The following is a 7,648-nucleotide window of genomic DNA, read 5'->3' on the forward strand; positions in this document are numbered from 1 at the left end:
TCAATAACAGAGATGTCACATCATACTCTATACTCTGTCACTATATCTGTCAGGGTTCAGTCACTTCAGTCTAGTTTATTCTTGGTTTTGTGATGGATGAACATTTGTGCGTTCTCGTGTGAGCGTGCAGTTTTCAGTTTGCTCTGGCTGTACATTCTACTATTCACATGTGTTGCTGTGTTCTGTGTAGCACATGGTTTGTGTTTACACTGGCCGTGTGCTTTCATGTTATATTTTGTCTTGTGCTGTGTAGCATGCGGCTTGTGTTTTTCACTGGCTGCATGCTTTCATATGCAGTTTCTTCCACTCCAGTTGAGACAGCTGCACTGATGACTTCCAGTTCTGAGGAGTCACTCGAGGGTGGATCGTGCTTTCTGAGGCAGCCAAGCCAGTTGTTCCCTGCCGGTGCACCGATTTAGGGCACTGCACTGGCTGCCAATATTTCACCAGAGACCAGCCTCGAGAGGCTGGTACCCTTAGTAGATTTTCTGACAGAGTGGAAAGGTCTGTCAAATATATCTCAGTGGGTCCTGAACACAGTAAAAAGGGGTATGCAATTCAGTTCAGATCATGCCTACCTCGATTCACGGGGTCCTACCAATTGTGGCGGGTCCCGAGCAGGTTCTGGTGATGGTACAAGAGGTAGAGACTTTGTGAAAGGAAGCTATAGAAAGGGTCCTTCCTCCAAGCAGGGAGTCAGGATTTTACATCCACTATTTCATTGTGCCAAAGAAAGACGGGGGATTGCGTCCAATTTTAGATCTGCGTCAGTTAAATCGAACAGTAGCAAAGCTCAAGTTCAAGATGCTGACAATAAAACATATCGTGTCACAAATCAGATCCGAGGACTGGTTTGTCACGATTGATCTAAACGACGCATACTTCAATGTATCAATTCTCCCACAACACAAGAAGTTCCTGTGTTCCTGTGTGGCTCGGACGCCCTTGCGTATACAGGGCATCCGCATTCTAACTACATAGACGATTGGATGGCAGATGGCAGTTCAACATCGAGATGTTGTTCTCGCTTACATGAAAAGGTTGGGGTTGAGATTAAACGCAAAGAAAAGTGTGTTTTCTCCAGCTCAGAGGACCACTTATCTAGGCGTGGTGTGGGATTCGAATGTCATGCGTGCTCGTCTATCTCCTGCTCGCATAACATCAATTCTCTTGACCGTCTCAGACATAAAGCCAGACCAGTCACTCACTGTAAAACAGTTCCTGAGACTGTTAGGTCTTATGGCAGCAGCATCCAACATAATACCTTTTGGCCTGCTGAACATGAGACCACTGCAGTGGTGGCTTAAAACCAAGGGGTTCTCACCGAGAGGGAATGTTTTTCGTATGATCAGGGTAACGTGGCAATGCTTTCGTGCCCTAGTTATATGGAATCAACCTTGGTTTCTGTCCCAGGGACCTGTGTTGGGACCTCTCAGTCGTCACGTCACACTAACGACAGATGCATCCCTCACGGGCTGGGGTGCGATCATGAGTGGTCGCTTGGTTCGAGGTCTTTGGCAGGATCATCATCTCTCTTGGCACATAAACTGCCTGGAGATGTTGGCGGTGTTTCTAGCTCTGAAACACTTCCTTTCAGACCTCAGGGACCATCATGTACTAGTTCGATCAGACAACACATCGGTGGTCTCATATATAAATCCCCAGGGGGGTCTGAGATCATGCCCATTATACAAACTGGCTCATCAGATCCTCCTGTGGTCCCAAGGGAAACTGCTCTCTGATCATGACAGTGTACATCCCTGGGTACCTGAATGTGGGAGCAGACATCCTGTCAAAGCAGGGGCCAAGGCCCGGGGAGTGGAGACTTCATCCCGAGGTGGTGAAGCTTCTATGGGAGAACTATGGCGAAGCCCAAGTGTATCTGTTTGCGTCTCGAGAGATTATTCACTGTCCACTATGGTTCTCAAATACAAACCCAGCACCTCTTGGGCTGGATGCTATGGTACAGCCATGGCCGAGGCTGCCGCTGTTCGTATTTCCCCCGATTGCACTGCTCCCGGGAGTACTGGAGAGAGTTCGCCGGGACTGGGCCCATCTGATTTTTAGTAGCCCCGTTCTGGCCGGCCCGAGTATGGTTCTTGGACCTGATGTCCTTGCTAGACGGCTCTCTGATGGAGATTCCGATCAGAAAGGACCTTCTCTCTCAGGCGAGCGAGTCCATCCTTCACCCTCGCCCGCAGTTATGGAAGCTGTGGGCTTGGCTTCTGAGGGGGCCCAGCTCATAAGCTCCGGTCTCTCAACTGAGGTTGTTGAGACCATTCTCCAATCCAGAGCTCCATCCATGAGGAAGCTTTATTCCCTGAAGTGGAAATAATTCACTTCATGGTGGGAAAATCACCAGTAGGATCCGATTAACTGCCCCGTTGGCGTGGTGCTGGAATTCCTGCAGGTAAGATTTTCTACAGGGTTATCCCCCTCCACACTGAAGGCGTACATGGCGGCCTTAGCTGCTTCCTTAGCTGCCTATGTCCACAGATCTGCCATGTGGAGAAATCTGAGCAATTATTTGTTTGTTTCGGGTCACCTAGGAAGGTCTCCCTGCATCCAAGCAGAGAATGAGCAAGTGGGTGATCGAGACCATCTCACTGGCTTATGAGTCAGCTGGTCAGCCTTCACCTTTGGCTGTTTGAGTCCACTCTACAAGGAGTAATTAATTTCAGGTGTGTCCCTACAAGATGTTTGTGATGCGGCAGGCTGGTCCTCACCGCACACATTCGTGAGGGTCTACGAGCTAGACTTTGGCTCCACTCTAGGGGCACAGGTGTTATCATGAGTTGTGCGCTTTGGCTTCACATGAACGGTCACTTGCTCATATGGCGACGTTGGGATTGTCGTTTCCATAGCGATTGATGCAGCATGAGTTCCCTTGAAAGGGAACATCTCAGTTATATATGTAACCTTAGTTCCCTGAATAAGGAACGAGACGCTGCGTTGCCCTGCGATACTCCTGGCATGCCCGTAAGCGCTTGGCTTCAGAATTCAGAAGCTGAATGAGTGTGTTTTCGGGTAGGCTTTATAGTTCGTGGTCAGTGACTTTACCCGCCTATGACGTTCCGTCACCCTATTGGATTGGTTTCATACGTTGTAGAATGGGCTTGAACAGCTAAAGGTGAAGGCTGACCAGCTGACTCATAACCACGTGAACTTGATTTTGAATTTTGATCTTTTAATCAATGACCTTTCACATATCAGCACAAAAAAAAAATCAACAAAGGATCAACATTCTCAGAGATGGGGCACTCTTTGGGGAGTGAGGAGATTAAATCCACCTCGTCCTCCTTTCATATTCTCTTGGGATTAAGGGTGGCACACAGCGGCTGGCTTGACGAAAGTTTTTCAAGTTTTTTGTGTCGATTTATAGTTTAGGGACTGTTTTGATTTTGATAATTACATTTAGAAAGGGAAAAGCATCGATGACATCAATAAAAGAGATCTCTGAAAGCTAAACTAAAATGATGATTGCCTCAGCCAGTGGCGCAGATGAGACAAGGACGCACTTGAAGATGAACCTGCACGTTAGGTATGTATATACTGCATTTACAATGCTTATACTCATTTTTGATAGAATTGTTATTATGCTGAAATGTGAAAGCACAGCAACCAATCTGACCAACTATTATTTGACAAAAAAAAGTCAAAACTCTGTTTAGGATATGGCAAGGTTGCTTGCATAGCACTCTGCAAATATACATCTTGAATAAAATTGTCATTTCAGTAAATCCACATTTTGATATTGTGAAATGGATATTATTACAGTACGAAAACAGTGATTTCTTTGTTTCAGTTTCTGTTGAAGATTAGTAAGCATCAGCTTGCACAGATGACATCACATCTCCAGAAGGCAGACAGGTGATGATCAACAAGGAGTTATATAAATCTTTAGGATGTAGATCCTGTTTTAGATTTTAATAGACCACATTTATTTAATAATTTATAGAATCTTGTGTCTCCTGAAAGAATACAACTGATCACAATCAAAAAGTGCCTGTTTTTTGTTTGTTTATTATAGCACAGGCAACATATACTATAATATTTATCACTTTCAACAGTGTTTTTATCATTTCAAAGGGTTTTCTGTGAAATGACACTGGGATATTGCTAGGGATGGGTACCGAAACCCGGTATTATATTGGCCCCGGGGCTAAATTATGAAAGACCGGTGTATCGATAAGCTCTGCCGTTAACGGTTCTGCTATAGGTACTGGAGAAATTATGAAGAAAATACACGTTCATTTATTATTGCTATATAGACATTATCTTGCGAATTCTATCTCGCCAGAGTCGCCAGCTGTGTCTGTATGCAATAATATTAGGACATTTGTGTATGATGCATTTTTTGCTTTCGCAATCCAAAAGAGAGATCGCACTCACGTGCTCAGGAGCTACAGCGCGCGCAGCCGCTCACATGAAAGCCCTGTTTAATGGAGAACTAAACAACTAAACGTCTGCTTACACTTTAGGCCTGTGATATTATGCTTATTTTATTTTTGATTTCGATTTTGGCTTCCAGGGATCAGAAAGAAGATATCTGAGGTAAAACTATTAAAAACTAGCTGCGTTTCATCTAGCACACCTTCTATTCGTGCGTTCATTCCTCCCTAAACCCAAACTTAACGTCAGAATCAGCACAATCGGTGATTGTTGTAAAATGCACCTTAGTGGAAAAAAAGTATACTTTATTGTATTTTAAATATATTCACTTTTTCTATAGTACACTGCAAATATACTAACAAAAAATGTACTATCATTAAATATATAAAAAGTATATTAGTATCATATTTTCACAATACAACTTTTAACACACTTTAAAATAATTGTACTTTAGTATATTTTCTAAAAAATATATTTTAGAAAAATATACTTGAAGTGTAAGTTCAGTTTATTTTTTAAAAGTGTATTTATTTGCACTTTATAAAAATATATTTGAGGTAACAGAGTGCTGAAAATGATCATTGTATCAATGCACTGAAAGTATATTTAAAAAATACATTATTTAATAAGTTGTAGTGTATATAATGTTAAATTTGAGTATATTTTTTAAGTTTACTTCTTCATCCTTGGAATTCATTATATTACTTGTGCTATTTATTTCAGTATGAATGCATTACAAGCCCATTCAGTATATGCAGTGTAGCCTATACAATTTCCAAATATGTGTAAATGTTTATTACGTTTACACTGGCAGAATCATTTTACAATCGTACACACAAATCTATATTAAACAACACACCAGCAGCACAAGTAATGCGAAAAAATATGTCGAGTGGTTAAACTTATCGGAATTCAAATGTCTCTTCAACTTGGTCTGTGACCAATCAGATTTTGTTGCTCACTGCCTTCAGCCAATCAGAGCTGCTGACGTCACGGTCGTCGTCTGAATCCCCTCGTTCAGTCACTCAGGTGAAGTATATTGTCGCAATGTATAATTTATTTAATAAAACACTGAAAGCGCAATACATCGCTCAATCTTGGGGATTCTGACCAGTTCAATCAAGTGACATCGCAGACTGACCGTGATGGCGACGACAACCAGCTAATCTAATGGCCTACGCGATCCTGAAAGAACCGGAGAAAAGTGCTGCTATTGGGAGGTGAGTTGTAGTCTACCAGTTAACAAACTTTATTTTCTTTTCTTTAACAAACAGAGAGCGATATTCCGGCTTGATATCTCCTTTTTGAGTTTTTGTGTGGTGTTTTATGGCACATGTTTGTATGCAGCACCAAAACATTCATATGATTGGTCAAATTGGCCCGTATTCTGTACGATATTAATTCATAAAGTGTTTTATGCTTGACTATGTACCGAAAACAATATCGACATGCCATTCTGATACAGTTCCTGCTGCTAATCCTCATTTACTGTTCAAAAATAGTATTGGTTCAATGTAGGATTTAGACAGACTATTGTAAACGTGAATAAAGAGTTGAACATGCTGTCTTATATCTTTGGTATATTCTGTCAACAGATGCTGTTCTTCACGAGTCTCTGCGGTCATCATTGTGCCATCAGACACATGAGAAGCTCATCAGAAAATGGAATATAATGTGTAATTTGTATTTGTGTATAGAGGGTCACCATTGGTCCAATAATTCTTTTTTTCTTTAATGAAAAACATGGTAAGTTTTGCTGAATCTAAGTTTAAATAAAAACTATTGGATTTGTCAATGAAATATGTCTCTTCATTAGTGATGTTCTTACATTTTATTTATTTTAATGGCCTTGAAAACAAATGCATTCAACTTTGGGAAAAATGTGTTAAACTGTATTTAAATAGTAGCACAACTGTATTGTGTGAGATTATGTAATTCAAAGTACAGTAGTCAACATTTGAAGTGGATCAAAAAAGTTAGGACAACTTTGATTAAAGGTTTTGATCCACTTCAAATGTTGACTATATTATACAAAGTATAAGTAATAACAAAGTGTATTGTTATTGACTGCAAAGTGTGTAATGTTTAATATTTGGAATAAGCCAAAGGTACTGAGCATACAGTATATACTATTACCTGTAAAATAATATATTCAGTGTATATTGCTTGTGTTTTCTGAAGACACTCGTAATTATTTTGTAATGTACTTAAATCACAAATAAAGTGTACTTATAACACAAATAAAAGTATACTTATAACAGAAATAAAGTATACTTATAATACAACGTATATTATAACAAAAATATATACTTTTAACACAAATAAAGCATACTTATAACACAAATTAAGTACACTTTAATATCACTAATCAAGCATGTAATTAGTCCCTACACAGACATATACTTAAAGTGTACTAAGTATACTTGAAGTTGTTCCAATTTAGCACACATAAGTATAGTAAATATACTTAAAGTTGTATTTTAATACTACTTAATTTCAACTTAAATATACTTAGTACAAAATTAGTTGTTTCAAAATAGCACACTTTAAATGAACTAATCATTAACACACTTGAAATATACTAATAATTAGTCTTGCTGCAAGTATACTTAGTATACTTTTTTTCACTAGGGCAGTCTTTACTGTTGCTAAACTGCAGTAAATGTTTGATAATTATCAATGTTTTAAAACGTTGAAAGCACAGTAATCTGCACAAGAGACGCTGTTCCTCAGGCTGAATTGTGTGCGCGCTCCAAAACAGATCGCAAATAGACAAACAAATTACACGTTGGGCTTCAGGTGCACGTTCAAACGATCAAATGCACACAAAAATATGTTAAAATAACCGGATTGGAGCATGTTTAGCTACTTAAACGCAGTTTATATCGTAAGTGTACATGAACAGCTGGGAGAAAATCCGATGTGTGTTAATATCTATTGTCTTAAAGTGACAGCAGTCGCCTTCTGATGATTGTGTCATCAGTGTTAATCAAACAAGAAAATGCAAAGAGAAAATCACTCACAGCTCTTCATCTGAATATAGTTAGCTTTAATAAGCATTAATCTGTTAATTTAAACTGTGAAAACCATGCAGTGTTATTTTACATTTAGTTACTTTACTTCGATTTCTTTTATAGGCTAGGCCTATATTATCTGAACACATGAACAAATGAAAGCACTTTATTTCATTTATATCTTTGTTTTATTGTATTTGTCAGTTTGTTTTACTTTGTTTCTTTGTTCATGTTCTTACTGT

Source organism: Megalobrama amblycephala, linkage group LG14 (assembly GCF_018812025.1).
Source record: "Megalobrama amblycephala isolate DHTTF-2021 linkage group LG14, ASM1881202v1, whole genome shotgun sequence".
Classification (NCBI taxonomy): Eukaryota; Metazoa; Chordata; class Actinopteri; order Cypriniformes; family Xenocyprididae; genus Megalobrama; species Megalobrama amblycephala.